The 12,441-nt window shown below is 39.2% G+C and overlaps 1 protein-coding gene across 6 annotated transcripts in view; it reads right to left on the reverse strand.

Moving 5' to 3' along the window:
- The window catches only part of LOC114871334, a 43,858-nt gene that overhangs the window by 15,183 nt on the left and 16,234 nt on the right, over nt 1-12,441 (reverse strand). For 3 of the 6 annotated variants that reach the window (XM_029177097.2, XM_029177094.2, XM_029177092.2), the window contains exon 1: nt 3,859-4,267. The exons of 1 other annotated variant lie outside the window; for it this stretch is intronic. The gene's annotated coding sequence lies outside the window, so the exon portion shown is untranslated. Of the gene's footprint in view, nt 1-3,858; nt 4,268-4,466; nt 4,788-12,441 lie in introns of those variants that run through there. 2 more of the 6 variants (XM_029177096.2, XM_046288218.1) reach the window with 1 other exon arrangement.

A 12,441-nucleotide genomic window follows, 5' to 3' on the forward strand; every position in this document is an offset into this window, starting at 1 on the left:
TCCACTTACATTTATCATCTACTTTACCTTCCCGTCGTTCCGTCGACCTGTTTTATATTCTAAACGCGACGTTCGAGGGAATGCGATATTTAACTTCTTGCCTCTCGTCTCGCTATGTTCATTTTTCTCTTTCGTTCCAGGAAAAGTTCCCGTGAACGGAGGCGTTACAAAATTTTGAGAGAGCCTGTATAATTCACGCTATCGATTAATCATCCGTTATCGAGCGTCAACCCTCCTACCGGAAGGTGAAAAGTAAATCTATCTCTTTTCTGTTTGTTTCTAGAAGTGTGCCAAGCTGACTTATCCATGGATTTTCCGATCGCAGAAAAACCTTTGGCTTCGGGGTTTACAAAGCCAGATCGGTTTCTTGCTTTTGTGTGCCCGGAAACGGGAATCTTTGAAACCTGTTATCGTTGCCAGGTGGTTTTTCGCGTAATTGCTCGTTTCTCAGGGATCTTTTTTCATAAATCTTCGTTCTCCCTCGTCATTTGTTCGATCCTGCGAAGGAAACAACTTTCCTTCCGTCATCGATCAAGTTGAAATTCATTAAAATTTCAATACTCTCGAATCAACCTGCATTAAATCGAGATGGTACACATGACGGAAAGTTAATCATCGTCTCAATTGGAAAATCTTCCCCCGGCTTCTTTACAGCCTTTAATCACTGTTGCACCCTTATTCGCGGGGAAGCCGCGTAAACCGATATAAACGGATAAAGCAACAACGGTGGAAGAGATATTACACGATGAAACGGAAACTCATTCGTCGTACAGTTCAGAGATTACGTTTAACAGAGAGACGGAGAGAAATTTCCCTAGGCGACGTGGAAACTTACGCGGGGAAAAAAATCGATGAGAGCGAGGAGAAAAAGAGCAGAGAGAACCTCCCAGCATCGTTCAGCTCCTATTCTTTCCAGGAGGACTATCTTCTCGAGGGAACAAAGTATTATAGTTCCCGTTAAGAGTAACCGTCCATCCAACAATCTTCTTTTCTCCTCGTACAGGTAGCTCGCTCGTATAATATTAGATACGTTTATAAAATCTTTGGATTTTATTACAAAAAGAATCCGTCGATGTGCCTAACTTCTTGGGCTTTCGTTTCGGTCGTTCAATGAACAATTACAATGAGTTTATTACACTTGGGACTAGAATGTCTTACCTCGTTCAATCCTTAATAACCAAAGCGACCACGGCTGTTTTATAACGGGGATACCTAGGTACTCCCCTAAATGCTCGGTTTAAAACAACTATTGTGCGACGATAATAGATTAGCGCCGTTAAAACGATATCCTGACAACAATTGGTATTTTTATTTAAACCTTAGAAAAATGGCTCGATGCCATGAGAGAAAGGTTTAAAGCGATGCAGTCGCTTGCAGGTTTAACTAAGAAGCTCGTTCGCGCAACCTAATTACCTTTTAGCGTTTTAACGTTCCCTTAAGTCGATCGTAATTAAGTTTATCGAACGGCTTAAGAACGTACGAGTACGAGGAAATGTTTATTTGCTTCGTTTGCCTGCTACCCTCTTCATCCTTGATCCTATATTATTCAACTTCCTTATTTCTTCCCTACTTCATCTTCTCCCTCAAAGTATCCTTCGCCTTTATTCTCACCAGGGGTATATTTATTGAGTTATAGAATTATTTTCAGCCACAAATTCTTTTATCATTCTTAAGGTTGATGAGTTTGTAGTTCACGACCGACAACCCCTTGTACCTCTATATGACTTGTTCGCTTTTCTGACATTCGCGAGACACGCAAACAAAAATCAATAACTTTGCCAACAACTACCTTGTAGCACGTCAAGCCTCTTAAATCAAGACGCGAGCAAGCTCAAAGTAAAAAAAGGATATCATAATGGAATAGCTCGTTATTAGCGCTCTACGTTCCATCCATTACGACGTCCCTCCTCAAATCCTGATCAAAGTATCGCGTGAATCCTTTGCATCACTCGATACCATGAAAATTCGATTTTGTTCCAAGTAATGAGCGACTAATGTATTTCAGAACAATTCTACTTTTTTACAAGCTAAATGAAGCACATAAAAAAAATTCTCTTCAACAGGAAGATACATTACATATGTAAAATGACTGGCTTAAATGTGTCTAGCAAATGGAAAAATATCTGACAAGCTGTGTAAAGGAACCGGGTGAACGGTGAGTTATCCATCATGTTACATGCATTTTGCATTCTCGAATTAACATTTTATCCATTTTTCGACAGGAAAGCTCGAGTGCCATGAAATAGCACAAATACGATTTCCTGAGAGAGTTTATAGTTGAAACGAGAAATCATATATTCATTCGTCATTAACGATGATGAAAGATAGCATTGTTGAAATTTCAGGAAGTTATGAACTCAATCGTAACTACGTCCAGTCCCTGAGTTCGTTAAAAATGTAATTATTGCCCGGACTTCGTCGAACGAACTACGCGCTGTCGCGAGAAATCGTTTCTACTTTTTCAAATTAAAAGAATTCTCGCGAATAACTCACCCGTTGAAATAGCAATTTTCAAGCACTCATTTTTCATACCAATATTTGCTCGTTTGCTTTGGAAAAAGCTACCCCATTCGACGTTTCATAATAAATTTTCTTCGCGTTTCTAATATTATCGCGCCATCGGGTGTACTTCTTCCAAAGGATACTGAATAAAAGGTAAGTTGTAATTAATTGGAATACCAGCCGGTGCATCGAATTCTTGATTTAAGCGCGATTCGCGTGCCTTCTTTCTTCTTTCTCCATGTACGGCATGAAACTTCTATTAGCCGGTCAACGATCTTCCAATAATAATCGCCGAACTTTCTCAATATAAGATCGTGCCACTCCGAATTCGCCGGAAAATCATGATCGGCTCAAGTTACGACGTCGTTAATGAATTTCCGTACCAACCGTGGGAACTTTCCATCGGTCGATTGTGATAGCGAGAATGAAAACCGATGAAAAAGCAAGCCGGATAATGGATCATCCCACCGCTCTTCACCCTTCTATAAACGGACTAATGCATCCTTTCAATTACCCCTATCGTTAACTGCTAATTTCACCGACCAACCGTAAAAATGATTGCCTTTGCAGACGATAAACAGCCCGAATGATATTTCATCACAACTCATCAGCCACGCGAAATTGATACCGTATCGTCTCTTTGGCTAATAAAGTAATTTGGAAGAAAGTCAAGCAAAAAGAGTGAAAGAGAATGAAATGTTGTTTCTAAAAATATTCACCTTCCCTCGTAAAACATCCCGCGTATTAAAAGTACCTGCGCGCGATCAACGATAAGAAGGATGAAAGCTATCTAAAAGAATATTCGATCAGAATTTTGTTGATCCGATTGGAAGAAATTTATTCGGGTCGATCTGTAACAACTCGGCGAGATCGACCACCGGTTGAACGTATCTTCTCGATATTACGAGCAACGATTAAGTTATCTGGGAAGAATGACAAAGGATATCTAAAATTTCAATCCCGGTTCTGAAATAAATTCGACTTCTATCGAATTTTCTAATTCTCGAAAGCACGGTGTTATACGGTGTATACATTTTGAACACAATGGACACTGTAGCAGAAGAGCGAACAATTTTGATGCAATTTATAAAAGTGATTTATCACGGAGAGAGAGGTGTCGCGAAGAGTTATCGATGAATCCGTTTTTCTCGATAATACTGACGAGCCAAAAAATATTTCACATTGATGGACGAAACTTGTAACCATGGTCGAGCGTTCTTCTTCCGATCGATCGGAGAGAAAAAACAGTGTTCTAGCCGAGGAAAAATGTCCATCGATGTTTCATGGGGCGGCTAGAACATGCGAAACGCGCGGGGTATTACGTTTCTGGGTCGACTTGTGCATTATCCTTACTACCTTGGAAATTTTTCCTTCGATCCGATCATCGGGAAAATGCATGAAATTTTGCCACACTAAATTCCTTCTGCTTCCAAGATTAATGGTGCGATAAACCGCTGTTCGTGTGTGAAAACTGCAGTGGTATCGGCAAAGATCACAACTGGATATTTAATCCGTTTGCACAATGACATTTTAAAATGATCTCCGGTCGAAAGGATCTAGCAGAATAAGCATAGTGAATCGGCCCCAGCAACAATATCGGTTGATATTTATACCACACGATGCTTTTTGCCTAAATAACAATTGTGTGTAATTTCAACCCTCTGCCACCCGTAATAAGGGAGATATGAGGGTGAAACCGTAAAACTTTACTATTTTTCTTCTCGGAAACTATTTAAGATATTTGAGCACATTAAAGTGCAAATAGTAGGTACTCATTACCTATATTTCATTTTTTTTCTTTTTCTCAAAATTTTGATCTGATGATTAAGGGTTAAAAATTAATAAATAAACAATCCCTTGAGTGACACCCACCGAAAAAATTAAGAATAATCCTTTACTATTAGATAATAGTTAAATAGTTAATCAATCACTATGCTTATACGATTAGATCCTTTTCACAATACTTGTTTGGAAACAGCGGAGAAATGATATCATGATACGGTTAAAACATTCTTATCTTTCCGGGCCCGTTAATCCATTGTAGCATTTTCTTTAGCAGACCGGCCTGCAGCCCGAAGATTCAGAATTCGCGTTCTAAAGAATCCTATACACTAGCATCCTTGTTTGTTTCGTAAAAATTCTCACTTGATACGACTTGTACTTATTAGAAACGATAAAGACTTATATGTTCGAACCATTCTCCGCGAACAACGCGCCACGAAATGATTACGATAATCGCATCTTTGCGAGAGAACAATAGATGTACACTTGAACTGAAACTGGCGTACGATACATGACCGCAACGACCAGACTATTTGCTATTCCCTCGTCTCTCTTTGCCCTCTATTATGGAATTACACAGATGGTACATACATATATGTATAGCCTCGAGGTAAACTATATATCTACGTATGTGTGTAAATATTGCCAAAACCTATCTACGCTTTCTTTTGCTGTTTTTCGGTTCATTTTTTGCTTTCACAAGGTGTCCAAGAACTACATCTATAAATATTTGAAACTTTTTCAATACATTGCAAGAGAAAAACGGCTGAAATAATTATAGGATCTATAACTGGGCTGTTGGTTGTCGTTTAGAAAATATGTCTTGAATAATTCATAATCTGAAATTCGATAATTACGAAGGATAACCGATAGCAGCGAAGCGAACGATGAAATTACGCGGTGTTTCGTACGAAACGAAGCACGTACAATAGAAATGAATTAGTTACAAAGCAGGACAACGACGGGAAACATTTCAACCCTCCTCCGTTCCTCTGCACGTTCCAGAATTCTCGTGTCCTGGTAACCTGAAATTCGCTCAGCTTCGTATTCTTTCGCAAGGACTCTTTTATTTACAGATATTTCATGAAATTCTAAACGAATTCCTCCAGAGATTCGCAGAATTCGAATTATGCGAATCCAGGGATGAAGTTTTTCGAGAAGGATTTCAAATCCGATTGAAAAGCTTTCGAAAGAATCTTGCAAAAATTCGGGAAGGGCGTTGGCAGACGAGACGGAGCCAAAAGTAGCGCAAAATTTTTGTTTTCCCATTCGCCAAGTCTCCCAAATTTATCGATCTACACAATTAAAAAACGAACCGAGTTGAACAACATCGCGAAGAAAACGCTTTATCTTCGAATACCGACTTCGTTGAATCGATTTTCAATTTCAAAGCCGGGGGAAAATATTTGGGGCAAAGTGATAAGAAACGATAGAATGAAGTTCTTGGTGGTTAGCGAGAGAAACGCTTCACTAGATTTACGCGCAGTAATTCCTTGGAATTCCAATCCCACAGCCGTTCTAGCGGAGATAATGATTTTACAGCAAAATACCGCGATTCTAGGGAAGATCCATCACTTTCACCGTCACGTCGTAGAGATGCTTTTGCACGTTTACTTCTCTCAAACGACCCGAACGTTTCATCTTCCGTCTACCAAAGTGAGTTACGAAAACATCGTTGCTACGCTTTGGGCAACCACCCTGAAGAAACTAGCTGCAACGGTGACGAAACAGTAAACGAAAGAAAAGCAAACAGTTGTGAAAAGTTAAGGGAAATAACTGCTCACTTTTCACGAGTGGTCCACGTAATCGGCAGCGATGCGCGATGACAGAAATACGATTGTTTCGAGTTTCTCGAACCACGCGAGGCAGCATGCCAATGGGGTTAAAAGCTGCAAAGGGAATAACGTGGCTGCAGATAGTATTACGGTCGATTTTTCTTTTTTTCCTCGCCGAGCTACCCTTAGCCGCAACGTTCCCAAATGCATTCGCGCCTCGACGTACTCTGAATGCGAAATGAAGATTTACAGAGTGAATAATAATTTTCCGCCGACGACCCCAGATAGTCGTAACTCGTATTCCCTCTTTATTATATTAATTACTCTTCTACGAATATTTTAACACCGAGCTGAAATAAAAGAAGAGATAACCAACCGATAATAGAAAAAGCGTTTTTCGAGGTTGCAGCTTTGCAGCTCGCAATTCTGCTTACAACGATTTCGTTTTAATTCATCTGGAAAGGAATTCTCGCGAAAGGCGAACAGGAACGCGTTAAAAAGTAATCAGCTTCGAATACGATAGTTCAATCAGTCTGTATTCGAATAACTTCGACGAATAGAAGCATTGGGAAGGTGATCGATGAAAATTACTGAGCTGCTTTCACGAGAACCCGATAGACCTTGAAAATTCTCAATAGCTCCAACAGACATCGCGTGGAAATCAGAAGGACGCGAGTCCTCCGATTTTACGTGAAAACACGTGAAAACGAATGCTTTTATCCACTCTGATCACTGTACACTAGTGGAATTAATTCTGGACACTTTGTATAAAAATATTCTTTATTTCATATTTGCGCAGAAAATGTATATTCTGCTATGCTAAATTGATACCGTAATATTTTTATTATACTCTATAATGTTTGTACTTAATATTTTCACATGATCTGGTTTGTAAATGTTTTAAAATTTTAATTTTAAAAAATCTAAACTGTGTTGTTATTTTTGTTTTTTCGTCTGGCAACACAAAAATGTCTTTTTACAGATTAGAATATAAAATATAAATGATTATATATTAAATAATTTGAATAAATGCGAAATTTAAGTAAAAATGTAAGTGTCCAGAATTAATTTTCTCTAGTGTATTTTCAATCAAATTACATTATCAATAAAAAAAAGTATGATTAAAAACTGAGAACGACATAATTTCAATTGATCCCACAGCGGATGCGCCGAAGGCGGATTTATCGTTGATCTGTTTCACTGCAAAGTAGAATACATCAAAGAAGTTTTTCTATCGATTAGCCACGCTCTAAGTGACTATACGTTTGAAACGCGATACAAAGAACCTTTCGCATTAAACAGAACCACTTTCAACTTTGTTACCACATATCCATTGTTCTCAGAATACATATGACGTTTCAAAAGTGTAAAAAAAGGGACACCGAAAAGCATTTTTCCATTTAACGAACTGTAAAGTAATCGTTTAAAAATCCAGCATCCACTTTTGAATCGTTCCCATCTCGAAAACGAAACGGCAGATATTGAAATATCGTAGAGGACTTTTCGATTTCTCTTTATATGAAAAATATACAGTTTTCGCGATGTGAAAGCTCCTTTGAAATATAAAAAAAAGTGATAAATATTCATGAGAACTGTTCTGAAAAGTAAGTCGACTGTACTTGTGTATCGACGAATCGAATTTAAAATGAAAAAACATTTACACAGATTAAACGAAAACTTCTCGAGTGCCTTTTTTTGCATGCGTTCCTTCGCATCGATGTCCAATATTTGCACGAACAAAAACTCCTATATAAAACATACTACAGGGTTTACATTCAACGGTTCAGAACATAAAAATCTCCATAACGGGTATCGAACATTATACAAATACCAAAAGTTACGATATGAAATCGTTTTTCTTTTGCTTCAACACGACGAAGTTACGATTGAAAGTGAATCAAATATAAAAAGGCAAGTCAATTGTAATACATCCTCAAAAAGTTTGTAAAAATGTTATTATTCGTATCGAAGCAACGAATGCTATCCGACAGCAGTGAATAACTCGTTTTAATCGAGTGAAACTTAGCTTTTACCGTATTAAACTTTAATTAAAGAGGGATACAACTTCGTTAATTATTATCCAACTCGTTACATTTTCACTCGAGGATTCGACGTTTGCTTAAGTAAGGTCTCTTTTGCGATCTGTCAGCAGGAAAACTTGGAAGTTTTATTGCTTCGTCAAATCCGGAACAATAATGTTTCCGAGGAAAGTAAAACGGAGATTTTGTAAAATTCTTCAACACCAATAATTCAGCGAAACGTATTTATATCACGTAACATTTGCTACTCGAAAATCGAATCTTTGGTGTAGAATACATCTGTATATTATCAACGATAGCCAGAGAAATTGATTGCGACCGTAAATAAAAAAGGAAAAGCAGGAAGACCATTCGTTGCATCGCGATTCGAAACGTTGTATCAATTTTATTAAAATCCAAATCGCTCTCTCGAATACCGTAATTTATCTACTCCGAGTTCGTACTCGCGTGAAAAATATAATCAAAAATCCGGGAAGTCGAGCGCCAACTAAAACAGCCTTTATAACAAGATTTTTATACCGGCAGTTCAGGATACTCGTACGGCAAGTTTCAATATTACAAGTTCCCCACGTTCTGGCACTTTCGTTCGACACGAATTGCTCTTTCATGTAAGCCCTGCAGATGCTACAATTTCGACGGCTGTATGCTTGCTCGCTCTTCCGAGGATAAGCATAATTTTCGAACAGAAAGTACGCGATATAGCTGACCGTAGCAGTAATACGGTCCAGAAGATTCACCGAGTTTTATTGAAATTATTTCTAAGGGTTTCGTCAAATTTGTCTTTCAAGAACTCGTACGTGCGTCCTTCGGAGCGAAAGGGTTAATCGTGTCACGAAGCGCGAATGAATGCTTTTTTTCTAACGTAGCAATACTGTTATTGGAACACGAGAAGGATATATCCAGACGCAATAAAGATTCTCATAACGTACGAACTCCGTTCCATGTAGGAAAGGAAAAACGAGAAGTGGTGTGGGCGGATGGAATCTTCGTGAAAGAAATAAAAGAAAAATCCCAATTGTTCCTGTTTTTTGTTCGGCTACAATGAGCCGTTCGATAACCAGTAGTATTTCGAAAGGGCAAGGAACGAGCCAGGAAATTTCACGATTTCGTTGGATCTCGATTTTCTCGTTCCACTCTGATGAGATCACGACGATCGCTCGACTGAAGAAATTCTTTTTCCCTCGGACAGAGGTAAAAGAAAAACCATCGGACGTTATACCGATCGATGGTCGAGGCTTACGTGAATATGTACGTGGAATTCGATAAACGTGGAATCAAAACATTCGATTTACGCGAAATCTATTTTTATCGATGGAAAATATGCTATCCCTTTCGCGGCACGTGGATCGTCGATGCAAGGCTATCGTCGATATCATTTTGAATCGAAGATGATTGATCAGTGACGAACACACGAATTCGATTAAGATCGCGTCTTGCTCGTTTTCGATGGCCCTTCGACGCGAGCGTGGTCCATGGCTAGATCAATTTCGTAACAGTATCGATCGTGTAATATCGTTAGCGTTAAAGCATAATTGTTCAACGCGATGTATTGTCATTAGCTGGCCGTGTTACTGCACGTATGACGGCACAAGCTACAAAGGTGTGCTCGATCAACGATGTTGCCCAGGTCGGGCATCAAAGCATGCGAATCACTTCGACGTCCCTGCTCTTCTGATTTATGCTTCTTGTTCCCGGCACTGTTTCCCGTTTCTGTGCAATTCAACCGAGTTTTCTTGCACGAATCTGGGCGTAAAGTCACTGAATTTCTGCCAGATTAATCGTGCAACCGCAGAGAAATACAAATTCGATATCAGTGAAGGTTGTTACATAGAAATTTGAATCTATATATATAAAGACAAATGATCCAAGCACCCACTAAGAAGAGATTTTTAGAAATTCGACTCTTAAGAGTGTAAAAAGGGTTAAAATCTATTTAGACGGATTCGTCAATATCTCTTAGACCCGATGAGATATCGACTTGGTTTTTACTTACAAAGATCACCCATACAAATGATTAAAAACATTTAGATCACGGACGGCATCTCTGAAATACTAGAAATTAATCACCAAAAAATAATACATCAATTATTACTTGAAATTCACCAAGAGCGGGCGAAGCCAGGACGGGGATGCTAGTTTTACATATGTAGATAGATAGAAATGTCGGTGGGGAGGAGTAGAGACTTCCGGTGTATCGCGATCGTGTGCGACGGGTAACGCATGATTTATGATAGGGTGGACTATGAATACTCGCTATATTTACATTTTGATCCGGACCGCTCACAGGACAGCGTTTCGTATCGTCAAGCGTTGTTAAAATAATGTTCCTCATCCGTCGTCACCGGTATATTTCTCTCTCTCTGTCTCCGGACCATCTTTTATACGCGCTTGAAACTCTGACCGAAGATCGTGCGACCCAATTACCGGAATTAAAGCGACGCACGTATTTTTAGACGGCTCTCTAGACGATACCAACTCGCAACTAAATTGCATTTAGGAGTACTTGAGCCGTCTACAAGCTGCCGGTTGCTTCGTAAACAGCCGCGTTAATCTTCTTCCTTGGAATTCCGTTAGTGAACCTGAATTTTTTCCGCAAGATTGCACAGTTGAATGCATCGTAACGAATACTCCTTCTCTCCCGACAATGAGTAAATGTGACGATTCTGTGCCGTTACGACATTCATTGACGTCCACGTTAAACGATTTACTGGTATAATACGTTACCGACGACTGGATTAACGTCAAGCTTCGTGTTCCAGCCGGATTAATAAGAAGTAACGATAAAGAAGAAAACAAGTGACGCACGTGACACTTTTTCTCATGAAATTTTAACGTCACTGCGTCTTTTATTCCCTCGACTTCTTCCTTTTACTTGACGTTCTTTTAAATCAGGCCTGGACAACACGCGACCCTCCGGGCGATTTTATATTTCTATTGAAACTTTTCTTTCTCGTTTTATGTATACAGAAAATATTAAATAAATGAAAATTTGCATATGTCATTGTTATAATGCGCAAGTGGAGTTAATTGAGTTACAGTCCACGTGAAAAATTAATTTTTACAATAAAACCATTTCGGTTGGCCAGGCCTGTTTTAAATGATCCTATTCGCAAAAGATTGATTCTTCCTGAAAAATGACGACACTTTATCAGTCGCCTATTCCGAGGAGAAATATAAATCGAATGTCTGTATTTGAATGCGATCGTAGAAACGTTAAAGAAGATCCATCCATGGCAGCGTGCGGAATCTGTAGGATCGTATTCGCGATAAACGCAGGAGCAGAGTGCAACGCAAATACCATAGATAACACGGGTCGAATCGATAAACGACGATATTACTGATGTGCACGTCCTGCGAGTCGCATTTCACGATAAGGGGAAATTCACTTATCTTGTTCATTCTAGCGTCACCTTTGAACCCTTTCTTCCGTCCACCCTGTACCTTCTATACGAAATATCTCATTTTATCAGCACGTAAGAACCTTTCGCTTTCGGTTATCGATGAATCGGAAGCGATCCTCGAACCTCTCGTAAAAGAGACACGAATTGCTGCTTGAAATCCCGCAGGAGCACGGCAGACAAACACGGTTGAAGGCTTCCAGAAGAAATTTCACGCGATACAAGCTCGTTTTTCTTTTCTGATAAATATATTTGATCGTCTAGAAAAAAGGTCTATCGACGTGGTAATGAATTTCGAAACTACCTCGTTTCTTTTTTACATAAAACCGAATAAAATTGAATTAAATTTCAATTTCAGAGACTCGAGCGAAGTTGATCAAAGTTATCGTAGCGCGGAAATTTCTGTGCCTCTTGTGAGGGAGCAAAGTTTACGCTCCCATTGGTTGGTTCTCTAGAAACAAAGCGACTACCAGCTATATCCATGTTCGAAAGCTCTGACGGTGTCAAGAGCGCTCCTTTAAAACGGAAGTTGCGGTCTTGAGATCAACACTTCGCGTCAATCTGTTCTATACAGGCTGTTAAAAGGATTTAAAGCTTACAGGATAACTAGCACTTGCTACCCCTGAATAACAAATGATTAGATAAGAGATTAATTAATATATAAGACGGATAGATTAATATTCGGATAAAATGAGTTCTTCTCCTTAATCGAAAATGTTGTTTAATTTAATTAATTCAGGTCTGAGGCAATCACGTTCGAAGTGGTCGCGTGCAAATTGTTCCATCGCACGTACACGCGACGAAGAAGATCGTTAAGGGTGCAGAAGGTCGGGTAAAGAGAAGCACAATTAATAACCGAAAAATCAATGCCGCCAGGTCAAGTACCGTGTACGTATAGATCGACCCCTCCTCCTCCCGCACTGTCTATTACCTCGTCACAGTGTG

This window comes from Osmia bicornis, chromosome 12 (genome assembly GCF_907164935.1).
Source record: "Osmia bicornis bicornis chromosome 12, iOsmBic2.1, whole genome shotgun sequence".
NCBI lineage: Eukaryota > Metazoa > Arthropoda > Insecta > Hymenoptera > Megachilidae > Osmia > Osmia bicornis.